Genomic DNA, 11,040 nt, shown 5'->3' on the forward strand with positions numbered 1-11,040 from the left:
TGGATGTAGCCTATATTCAGTGAACCAGGGTAAACCTCTTTGTGAATCTTTCTTCCTTTTCTCTTTTATGTTTTCTCAATTTGAACGATTTATGTGTGCCGATTTCCAACATTTGGTATCAAGAGCTTTGGTTCTGCGATCGGGATTCCTTCAACAGATTAGGGTTTTGTGATTTGGGATTTTTTTCTTGGTGTAGAGAAAACTGCGAAACTGATATGTAACAGATGTCGATTGGACAATCACGGATCGAGGTTGAAAAGTTTGGAGGAAAAGGGTTCAAGTTGTAGAAGCTGAAAATGGAGGCTTTACTCGTTGACAGGGATATGTGGTATGTGATCTTAGATGAGAAACCATCTGTGCCATCGAAAATTCTCAGTGATGGAACGTCTGAGGAAGTCGAGTCGAAGAAGTTGAACGCGTGGACCAAAGATGATCGAAAGGCGCGAAGCCTGATCTTGTTATGCCTGACAGATAACGTTCTGGTGAACGTAACTTCTAAGAAGACCGCAAAAGATCTCTGGACAAAGCTGAGAGGTCTCTATCAAAGCAAGTCACTCATGAACAAGTTGTTCCTTCGAAAGAGGCTGTATAATCTGCGGATGAGCGAAGGAGATCCCTTTTCAGCTCATTTAAATGATTTTAATATTATTTGTTCATAACTTTCGTCTATAAATATCAACCTGGATGAGGAGGATAAAGCCTGCACTTTATTGTGTTCACTTCCAAAATCTTGAGAGCACATCAATGTTTCAATTGGTACTGGCATTAGTAAACTGTCATTCGAGACAGTTGTTGCTGCCTTATTGTTTGAGGAGAGAGAAGGGTAGGTTCTGAAGGTACCAGTAATGAGGCTCTGATCGTTAGAGGGAAGAGTATAGATAGATCAAAATCTAGAAGAGGAAAATTGAGGGGAAGGTCAAAGTCTCATGATAATTCTGAAGTAAGGTCTTGGAGGTGCAGACAGGTTGGGCACCTGAGAAGAAATTATAGAAACAAAAGCATAGGTCCTGAGAAGCGGGATGATCCACCACCTTCAAGTTCTGGTGGAAAAAAAGATGATGGAGATAGCACTGGGGATCTGTACATGCATTTGACAGTCGTAGCGACTGTAATGACTGAATCATTGATACTGGAGCATCATTTCATATGACACCTTATAGTGGTTCTGCACTTATGAACCATATTCTGGCAGTACAGTTAGAATGGGAGATGATACGACTTATGCTATTGTGGGGCATAGGAAGGCAAAGATGAAGATGAATGACATAAAAATAAAGAATCTTCCAGATGTGATGCATATTTCGAGGCTTACCTGAAATTTGATTTCTGATGATACTATGACAGATGCGGGTATTAATTTCAGCAGTGGCAAGTATTCTTGCAAGCTGACTCGAGCAACTTTGGTGATTGCAAGAAGAGAGTGTCATGGTAAACTATTGAAACTACTGGGTATCACAGTGTTCAGTGGTGAAAGCTACATATCTGAACAGGCAAAGGAGGACACTGCAATGTTATCGCATAGGAGGCTGAGGCATATTGGAGGAAAAGGCATGGAGACTCTAACATCAAAGATGATGGTGGATGGAATTTTAAGCTGCTTTATAGGGTTTGGATTTTGGAGTATTACATGCAAGGGAATCAAAATTGGGTGTCTTTTAACTCCATAGCAGAAAGAGCTGAGGGGATTATGGACCTGATACTTAGCAATGTGTTTGGCCCCATATATGTAGCATCACATGAAAAATTATGGTATTTTGTTTCTTTTACTGATGATTTTTCAAGACATGTAATGATGAAGTGTTTGATAAATTCTGCGAGTTCAAGGCCTTGGTGAAAAATCAGTTTGACAGAAAGATCAATGTGTTGAGGACTGACAATGGAGGAGAGATTTGTTGAGCAAAGTTCGATGAGTCTGTGCAAGCAATGAGATTGCAAGGTAGAAGACTTCGCGTTACTCACCTCAACATAATTAGGTGGCAGAGAGATTGAATAAGTCTCTCATGGAGAAAGTACGGAGTGTGCCGAGCGGTGCAGGCTTGGCAGTTGAATTATGGGCTAAGGTAGTGGCTACTGCTTGTTATTTGAAGAACTGATCTCCTACATTGGCCTTGAAGGAGAAGAATATGTATGAATCACTATTTGGGAAGAGGCTAGACATATCTCATGTTAGAGTGTTTAGCTATGAGACATATGTGCATGTACCCAAGGAAAAAAAAAAAGCAAGCTTGACAATAAATCAGAGAAGTGTAATTTCATTGGGTACAAGGATGACGTCAAAGGGTACAAGTTGTGGAATCCTGATACTCAAAATGTAACTTACAACAGAGACATTGTGTTTAGGGAATCGAAGCAGAATAAGATTTTTTCGAAAAATCCTAAAGAGCCACAGACTGTGGAGTTAGATGTGGGTTTGAAAGATGATGATGTAGTAAACTCACAAGATGGAGTGGAAAGTTCAAATTTCGAAGCTGCTGAACATAATGTGGTTGAAGATGAAGATTCTGAAACTGAGGCTGAAGTTGAAGCACCAATGCTGAGGAGGTCCACAAGGGAAAGAAGACCATCTGAGAGGTATACACCTGAAAATTATATCCTCTGTACTAGCAATGATAGTTATGCCTTGAATATTACAGGTAATGATCCAATCACCGTAAAACAAGCTAAGAACTCGAAGGATGCCAAAAAATGGGAGGAAGCAATGAAAGATGAGATAAAGTCTCTGATTAAAAATCAAACTTGGAGTTTGGTGAAGCTACCTGCAGACCAAAAGAAGATTGGTTGCAAATGGGTGTTCAAGAAAAAATATTGGTGCCAATTGGGAAATTGAGCGATACAAGGCTCATTTGGTTGCGAATGGATACTCATAAACATAAGGAGTTGATTATGGTGATGTGTTTTCACTTGTTGCAAAGTTGAATTCCATAAGACTCGTTTTACCTGTGGCAACTGCATATGATCTTGAGGTGGAGCAGCTAGATGTGAAGACTGTGTTCCTTCATGGTGATTTGGAGGAGGATATTTTCATGAAGCAACCAGAGGGATTTGCTGTAAGAAGTAAAGATGACCTAGTTTTCAAGCTGAATAAATCCCTGTATGGCCTGAAGTAGTCCCCCAGGATGTGGTACTTGAAGTATGGCACCTATGTGGTGAAGCTTGACTTTGACTGTTGTGATCTTGATCATAGCATCTATGTGAAAAGGTTAGAAGCTGATTTCATTATTCTAACTTTGTATGTTGACGATATGCTACTTGCTAGAAACAATTTGAATATGATCAGCACTTTCAAAGGACTGCTGGAAAAGCAGTTTGAAATGAAAGATGAGGCACTACAAATATGACCTTGAGGATACAAATCAAGAGGGAACGTGACAAAGAAAGATTATGGCTGAGTCAACAAATGTACATAGAAGATGTGCTGAAGAAATTCAAACTGACTGACTGTAAACCAGTGTTGACTCCCATGTCTACAAGTTCCAAGCTATTGACTGTTCAGTATCGTAAGACTAAAGAAGAAGAACAGATGCATTAGTTCTTTATGCAAGTGCAGTTGAGAGTTTGATGTATGCCATGATTTGTACTCATCCGGATATTGCTCAAGCAGTGGGATTATTGAGCAGGTATACGTCCAAGCCAGGAAAGGAGCATTGGACGGTGGAGAAGTGTGTGTTTCATTATCTTTGTGGTACATCTGACCTTAGGTTATGCTATGAAGGAATGAAGGGCTCAAGGGGCAGACACTATTATAGCTGAGATGCTTTGTTGATGCTGATTGGGGAGGTGACATTGATAGTAGAAGGTCTACAAGTGGATATGTTGTTTCTTCATTTGGCAAAGCTATTAGTTGGATGAGTAAGAGCCAGAACACGATTGCTTTATCTCCTACAGAGGCTGAGTATATGGCCTTGATACATGCTGTCAAAGAAGCTATTTGGTTGCGGAGGTTATGCAAAGAGTTTGGCTTTGCACAAGGAGAGGTGACAGTTGGGTGTGATAGTCTGAGCACCAATTTCTTAGCTAAGAACCCAGGTTTCCATGCGAGGAGCAAGCATATCAGCATACAATACCATTTCATCAGAGATAAGATTGAAAACAAGGTTGTATTGCTAGAGAATATTGACACAAAGGCAAACAATGCTGACTTTCTGACCAAGGTAGTGATTTCAGAGAAGTTTGAATGGTGTATAGTTGCATTGGACTGAAGAAGTATGCAAAGCATTCACCAAGTAGGAGAATGTTTAGTATGGCTTATACTTCGTATTCAGATAAGGACTCTTGTTTCTGTAGAGGCTTGATACTACTTTGGGCCTCTAACTCTTTGATGACTCATTGTTGAGTCATTGTATCTTATCTTTTTCTTAGTAGTTTAGGCTTGGGCCCATCAATAGCTGTTACTAGGATATTTTAAATCCTATTAATATTTTCTTGTAAATTGTGTGACTTGTAACGAGTGTCAGTGAGGTGAATATAATACAGACAAACTGGGCATAGCCTATATTGGGTGAACCAAGGTAAACCTCTGTGCGAATTTATCTTCCCTTTCTCTTTTCTGTTTTCTCTATTTGTGCAATTTGTGTGTGTCTATTTCCAATAACTATGATGCTATTACTACATTGTTCTCTTCTTATCAGTAAACATATTTTCTTTTTCATTCCAAATATAGTTGCTTATTTTCTTATTTTTATCAATAAATAACAATTTTGTTTATAAGTCGAATGTGTTTCTAAAGACAGATTTACATTCGTCATAATCTAAATTAAACTCATTGTAATATTCCTGGTCATTGAGGGTCTCTTTCATTGATTTTCTTAAATTGTCATACATTTGTCTCTACCCCATTTAACTCACTAGCTTCACTCTCTAGTCTCTATCTATCTTTTTTATTGAGCCTAGAATACCTTCTTTTTTTCTTTGTCAATCTACAATTTTTTTTAGGCAAATCAGCAAATGCAAAATACGATACCAATAACAGTGAAATAATGAAAGCTTCCCAAACAAGTTGAAGAACATGAAAGTTTCATCAACAAGGTTGTTCTTTTCTACTTTTTAGTTTCATGGTTTTTATTTTATTTTAATATTGTATGGTCAGACTCATTTGGGTATCTTAATATTGAACAAGTTTTGATTTTGGTTTTTTTTTTTCATCTTTATAAATGTTCAGATGATTCATGTTTTAGGGGTTCTTGGCTTTGGTGGATTTTGCTTTCTTTTAGGGGCAACCAGGAAAGTAAGTTGATTAATCTCATAATCTAACATTATTATTTGTTTATGGCTTCGTATAACTGAAATCAAGCATAAAACCAATTTAGGAACAAAGTGGCAAGGCAACTAGAGGGTTAAACTCATTTAATATCTGTTTTATTTTCCCCTAATGTTGTTGCACCATTACCATGTGAAGAATTTGTAAAACTTTGAGTATTAGATTTGGATGGTTGTAATCATATAAATTTAATATAAAAGTTTAATGTGATATATGTTATTTGTAACATTTTTTTATCATTATCAATAAATAAGAAAATGTTATATTACTATACTAACTAAGGCTAAAATTGAAATCCTCGTACTAGTGAGTAGTAACCAAATTTTGGTTATTTTGAGAACAAAAATGCTTACAAAGATTATTATAATTCATAATTCATAATTTTTATTTTCTTTGTAATTGATTATTATGGGAAAAAGTGCTATCATTAATGCTTATTTTAAGAGGAAGAAAAGTGACTCTTTGTCCTCGTCTACTCCTAATGTTGAATTGCCAAATATTGAGAGTCCTTCTTCAAAGTCTCCTAGAATTGAAAATAAAGAGGTAGTTAAAGAAGTTGATTACTTCTAAGCAGATTGCAGCTAATTGTTTGAGACTACAAGTTTCTGTGGGCGTGAAAAGATGGCTTGCTCTTCAAGGATGTGCTTTTAGATGTCATGATGAAAGCTTAAATTCACTTAATCGGGATAATTTTCTTGAGATGATAAAGATTTTAGCTTACTATAATCAAGAAGTTGCAGAAGTTGTTTTAGAAAAAGCTCCTCAAAATGCACTTCCCCTTAAATTCAAAAGGAAATTCTTCATGTTTTCTCTGAAAAGGTAAAGAACACAATACAGGAAGAAATTTTGAATGCCAAGTTTTATTATTGTTAATGAAGCTAGTGATGTATCTAAAAAAGAGCATATAACTATTGTTTTGCGATTCGTAGATAAATATGGTTTTATACGAGAAAGGTTTTTCGGTCCTGTACATGTGGAAGATACAAGTGCTAAGACTTTGAAACAAGGAATACTTAACACTTTTCGTCACTATAATCTTGACGTTCTAAATATTCGAGGATAAGGCTATGCACTTTTGTCCCTCACAAAAAAAAATACCCATATTAGTCCTTTTTTAGGGACTGAATTAGATTTTCATTGAATTTGTGAGGGACCACATTTTCAAAGAACTAGAATTATAGTGGGACCAAAAGTTGACATTTTTTTTGTAAGAGACAAAAGTGGGATCATGTTTTTTGTTAAGGACCCAAAATGGGCTTTACTCTAAATTTTACTCTAGAGATTTCACATAATAGGAAAAATTGCATTTGAAGATGGAGTTACAACATTTTGAACTTGACATTCCCAAACATCCAGATTTGATTAATTTATCAACTATATCTAAATTATGTCAAGGGCTAGCAAGAACTAAAAAGTTCACCATTTACCCTCTTACTGGTAGAGTGATTAGACTTGTATTCACTCCTCCAGTTTCTACAGCAACTACTGAAAGATCTTTCTCAACTATGACAATAATCAAGAACAAGCTTCAAAATAGAATGGAAGATCAATTCCTTGATGATTCTTTAATGGCATATATTGAAAAAGAAATTGTTTTGAGCTTTAACACAGATTCAATTATAGATTAGTTTAACAATATGACAACACGTAGAATAAGAGTTAAGTGAAGTGATCTTAATTTCTGTAATAAACTTCTTTAATTTTTTTATATTAGGTCTGTATTATATTTCATATACTTTTATTTATAATATAATATTTTTATTTTCGCCCCTGTCATTAAAATTTCTTGCTCCGCCTATGGTCTAGTATCCTCGTCACTTCCACATTCTAAGTTCAGTTAGTTTCTAGAATGATTTATCATTCTTAACTAATAAATATATCATGTGCATATGTATTTTTGAATCTAGGTAAAATATAAAAAACATAAATTAAAAAATATCAAAGAAAATAAGTATTTAAAATTACGCAAGATATATATGTATTTAATTGAAGTAGAATTAAAAAAAATACTAAAAAGAAAAAATCTTAAAATCTTAAAAAATGTATAATTAATTTAAAATTAAAAGAGTTAATCAAAAGATTAAACAATCCAGAAACTTTTTATATTATAATTAAATATATAGAGATCAAAATCGTTGCAAGGAAGTGTCCGGTTTGCCAAAAATAAGTATCTTCATTAATTCATGAAAGTTATACTCATTTCATTATTTATTAATTTTGATAATACAACATCCTATTTTGTATTCACTGGTAAATCGTTTGACTATGGACTACATCTCGTGGTCATATATGAACCGGGTCCATATTCTCTGTCTAGTGTTGATGGGAGGATCTTGGGTAGATTTTACGACAACTTGTCATCGTTGTCTTATGAATCATCAAATCACAAAATTATTTTTTGATAAAATTAAAGCCATAAATAAAAAATTAAATAAAATTAATAAAAGAGGGAATAATATATCATTTCATAGTATTCCCTGGTCTGCTTGCTAAAATGGTATGATTATAAAATAAAGGTAAAGTGTGTGTCATTTTAAAAGATGTAAAGTTGTATTATTTTAAGAGAGAGAAATGGATAGATAAAAGAGGAGAGAGAGTTGACAAAAAAAATAAAGGTATAGGTCTCATCTCTTTATGAGAGTGAAAGGATATAAGTTGTCTCATTTAAAAAGATAAACACTTTTCTTATAAAATAATTGAAAAAATGCTTGTTCCTATTTATAGGAAGTACGCATGAACCGTATCGCATATTTCTCGTCGATAATATTCTCCACGGCCAATGTTAAGGAAAGAACAAGTCACCATTTGAATATGTGCTTCTTGCCCTTTCATACTCAAAACTAGATTTTATTTTTTTAAGCATATATGCAGCCATTGACAATGCCATTTCCTTTATTGTTGCAATTCCATACTTCACCGGTAAATCTTTTATTGTTCCAAGCAGTGTTGTAAAAACTGAACCGGACCGGCCGATTCAACTCGGAAACTGATAAACCGGTCGTATGATCGTTCCGGGTAGCATATTGGATCGGACTTGGAGGTGAACCGGTGTGAATCAGTTTGACTCGGTGAGACCCGGCCGAGTTTTCCTAAAATCGGTGATGCGCCGGTTCAAAAAACAGTCGGCACAGCCTTAAGAAACAAAAAAACAAAACAAAAACGAGACCAGAAGAGAAAACCGAAACAAGAAGAGAGAAACTAGAAATGGAACTGTACCGTAGGGATCTATAAGCCCACTAAGTTCCCTTCAAGGATGAGTAACTGTATGGATAATACCATTAGCACAGGTACAGACCAAGCTAAGAGGTACTTTGCCCAGTATAAGCAAGCAATCAACAATGGATAAGTAAGCGATAATATGACTCAAAGTAAATGGGTAGAATAACGATACATAAGATACCTTCATGGTGTGCCCAAGGGGGCTATTTATAGGGAAAACGGTGTGGGTTGGTGAGGAGGGGGTCAACCCTCCTTGGGATTTACTCCCATGGTGGCAGTGTTTGGCGTGGCAGGCGCTGTTGCTGTAGCAGCACTGCGCCTTCTGTGCTTGGCGATGTCAGCGTCGGGCAAAGGGGTAGTTTCCCTTTAGGGTGCCTGTGACAGTCGCCTTTGGGGGTTAAGGTCCCAAGATGGGACATTTTGGTGCTTTCCTTTGGACGCGTCGCAGTATTGGGGGATGAGAGGGTCCACGTCAGCCCTTAGGGCTGATGTGAGTTAGAGCCTGGAGTTGGGCCTGAGCCATTGGGCCGCTTAGTAGTTGGGCCATCTGGAACAGGAGCCCCCCAGCTTGGTAGCAAGCGTAGGTTGGTGCCAAATTACAGTCTTTGGGCGACCCCTGGCTGGTGTCGCCAAGGGAAAGGATTTGGGCGTCACCTGACTGGTGTAGGAGTAGTATCCAAGCGTAGGTTGGTGCCAAGTTACAGTCTTTGGGCGACCCCTGGCTGGTGTCGCCAAGGTAAAGGATTTGGGCGTCACCTGACTGGTGTAGGAGTAGTATCCAAGCGTAGGTTGGTGCCAAGTTACAGTCTTTGGGCGACCCCTGGCTGGTGTCGCCAAGGTAAAGGATTTAGGCGTCACCTGCCTAGCGTAGGAGTAGTATCCAACCTTTTACGTCTTGCAAGGGGTATTTTGGGTCTTTTTTCTTTCTGACACGAAGGGTGTCTTTTCGAATTTTGAGGAGTCGCAATGATGGCTTCTCCCATCATTGCAAGCAACTGCAGAACTCAAACGTTACGAGGCACGGCCCATTAATGCGACGTGTCGTTACGAGGCACGGCGCATTAATGCGACGCGAAGGGTGTCTTATCCCCTTGAAATTACCATCAAGCCCTTCACCGCAACCGCTCATCACCTGACGGTTATGATATCCTACGGTTGAAAAAAGGGGGAGGCTGTACACGCGTACGCCATCTTGATCTCCTACCTCCTTTAAAAAGGGGGTTCGTTCCCTCTTGAGGGATTTCTTCACGCTATCTACTGCTCTTCCTGTTTCTGCACATTGCATTGTGCTTTCCCCTCTTTTCCATAGTGCTCTTGTCGGTCCTCCTTTCTTCACTGTCTGCATTATTTCAGGTACAATGTTTCACTCTTGTTGTTTTGATATTCCTTTGCACTTCTTTTTGCTTCGCTTATCTTCTTCTTTTTCTGGGAATGGTTAAAATGACGGACGTGCCAGGGTTGTTCTTACCGGAGTTAGAGGTTGAGGTTGAGGTTAAGGAGGAGGAATTTGATGAAGCCTTCGACACACTCGAAGGCTGTACGATGGGGCCAGTTATGCAAGAATATCTTGCTAAACGTGGTGGGGAAAGCAGCAGCTTTCCTTCATATCGTTCTTTAGTTCCCGGGGTTGAGTCGTTACCCCACGGTAGGATTCCAGAGCTTCTAGGTTTTACTGAAGAGGAGATTCAAAATCTCCTGCCAGAACAGGCTTTAGGGCCTGTACTTCCTTTTTTGGGTGAAGCATCTGGCTCTCGAAGTCGTGGTGAGCGCCAGATGTCGGGTGGTGAGGCCACTTCTGGGTCTGGTAGGCGTCAGTTTTCCAGTTCCGGAAGGCGACGGTCAGGTGGTTCAAGTGAAGGGGTTAGGCCTCGCCCTTCACGAAGTCGTCGTTCAAGGTCTTCTATTCGCTCTTGCGAACAAAGGAGATGTTCATGTCGCCATGCTTCGCGGCGTTCTGCCTTTAGAGCATGGCGACTTCTCCGGCCTTTGTCTTCTATTAACCGTCAACTGTAAAATTGTCCCATAGAGTATTACTATAAACTTTGCCATCCGACTGTTGACTCTTCTATTGCCTTGAGTACACCACGGGGCCATATTCCCAACATTTCCCAGTCCTTCCATCGGCGTAAATATGACGAATCTACAGACAACCGACTAGGTAGATACCACCCGGAAGATGGATGACTTGTGAAGTATGGCGTGTGGGACGCCATATATGAAGACCTGGGGCTTTATAAGATACCGCCTGCTTGGTGGCCTTCTTCTTTAAGCTACTCGGTTTTTTATTCTTCGAGCTCTTCAGAAACTTCTGATTCTGACGGTAAGCTGTTTGTGCTTGAGTTATTTTTTCCTTTAGTTGTTGGTAAGGAGGTTGTTGACGGTCACAAGAGTAAGGGTTGGGTGTTGTCGAGGTTCAGCAACTTTCCCCCATTGTTGATCTCCTACTCATCGGTTCGAACAGTGTTTGGCGATTGATTGTATGTTTGTCACTCCCTTGTAGAATTTGAAGACAATCTCTTGGCTTATGGCGGCTCCTCAAGAAGGCGATTGCATAGTGGAGAGGA

This window comes from Gastrolobium bilobum, unplaced genomic scaffold, assembly GCF_033153095.1.
Source record: "Gastrolobium bilobum isolate Gb01-03AN ecotype WA unplaced genomic scaffold, APGP_CSIRO_Gbil_v1 utg10157, whole genome shotgun sequence".
NCBI classification, from domain to species: domain Eukaryota; kingdom Viridiplantae; phylum Streptophyta; class Magnoliopsida; order Fabales; family Fabaceae; genus Gastrolobium; species Gastrolobium bilobum.